The sequence below is a fragment of the Diplotaxodon limnothrissa genome, linkage group LG2 (genome assembly GCF_057381915.1).
Source record: "Diplotaxodon limnothrissa isolate DT_005_m linkage group LG2, D_limnothrissa_male_GT1.1, whole genome shotgun sequence".
In the NCBI taxonomy this organism is placed as follows: Eukaryota; Metazoa; Chordata; class Actinopteri; order Cichliformes; family Cichlidae; genus Diplotaxodon; species Diplotaxodon limnothrissa.
The window spans coordinates 20,049,194-20,050,663 of NC_140597.1; the positions used below are offsets into that span (position 1 = coordinate 20,049,194).

Sequence of the window (1,470 nt, forward strand, 5' to 3'; positions counted from 1 at the left end):
GTCACGGAAAATAATAAACAAAACACACACAACCCCGGGGGATTTGACTCAGTCTCTCTCTCTCGTGTCAGCCGACACCCTTAAGTGTGAGTCCAGCAATGAGGATTCTCTTTGCAGGATGTGCAAAGGAGGAATGACGTGCAAATCTGTCCTACCACTTAAGTAGAGTTTGTACAGTTCACAGTTCGTCCAAAGAATTTAGTTCTCTTCCTAGAGCAATCATCTCAAGGGTCCTGGAGGGGTGGCTCGCCATCTTTGGACTGGATCATCACTGAACTGTACGCCCAAGTAAAAAACCTGACCTGTATAACACAGTCAGAATAACATTCAAAAATCTATATTTAGTCATTTATACATATATCCTTTCTTATGTTTCGTTCATACATACTAACAAATTTGCATTTTACCTTTCCAGTATACAGAAAGAACGACAGAATATTCCAAAACATAGACAATGATAACTTCTTACCAAAGTAACCAATAAAATGGACTCTCCTGGAGCTTCAAAATGGCGATGGTGAAGCGTTGTAGCACAACTACAAAGAAACATAACCCCATTTTCTTTAAACTGTATTCACCTCACAATGAACGCAATTAAGGATTGATATAGGAACATATCAACATCTACAGCATACATATGACTTACAATCTTTACATGCATCGTCATAGGAAGCTAACAAACTCTAACATACAGTTTAATCCTCACAATCACACATGTACAGCCACATGGCTAATAGCAATAGCCGCGATAGCCGCTAGCATGTCATCGTTAGTGGCTTAAACTCACAATATTCTTGTTCACAACAAATTAACTCACCCAGAAGAATCCGAGCAGTAACAAACTCCTTTCTGGGTAACAACAATTCCTAGATAGCTTATTTCCACCGTACAGGATAAAAACAACCACGCTTTCCACTTGGAAAAACGGACTTTTCTTCCTCTCCCTCTCTCCTGATATCCGTAGCTGCTATGCAGTGAACGGCAGGAGGCGGTACTTCCCCCTGTATACTTCAAGGACCATCAGGACATTATAGACATCTTCTATTTTATTAATTCTCAACAAAATAATTTAACTTAATAAAACTTAACAGTGAACTCAAAATACTAACATCACTCATAACACACTAAAACCCCTTAGTAACTCTCCAGGGTTACACATGTCTTCTGCTGGTGTGGGTGGTTGGTCCACTCTACTCCATCAAGTCCAAAACCTGTGGAACCAGGAGATCGAGTGCACCGTCCATCTGGTGACAACCTTCATGGAGATGCTGATTTCCTTTAGTACCTGTTTACCAAAACTACTATTAATGACTCACTGGCCATGTTAATAGTGAGCTTGATTAACCAGCCTGAACCTCATGGATAATCTATAGAGTTTGGTGGGTATTTTTAGTGCCATAAATTAGATAGAAGCCCAAAATACAGAGAAGTTCGATGCAGATGGACTAAAACTGCTCCACAAAGAGGGAG

General features: G+C 40.1%; 1 long non-coding RNA gene across 1 annotated transcript; it reads right to left on the reverse strand.

Annotated features, from left to right (window-relative positions):
* LOC146638358 (uncharacterized) lies at window positions 1-948 on the reverse strand. Its single transcript, XR_014906642.1, has 3 exons — window positions 818-948; window positions 470-536; window positions 1-302 (listed from the first exon to the last, which is right to left on the reverse strand). It is a non-coding gene; the product is annotated as an uncharacterized LOC146638358 (long non-coding RNA).
* Window positions 949-1,470: the final 522 nt, after the last annotated feature.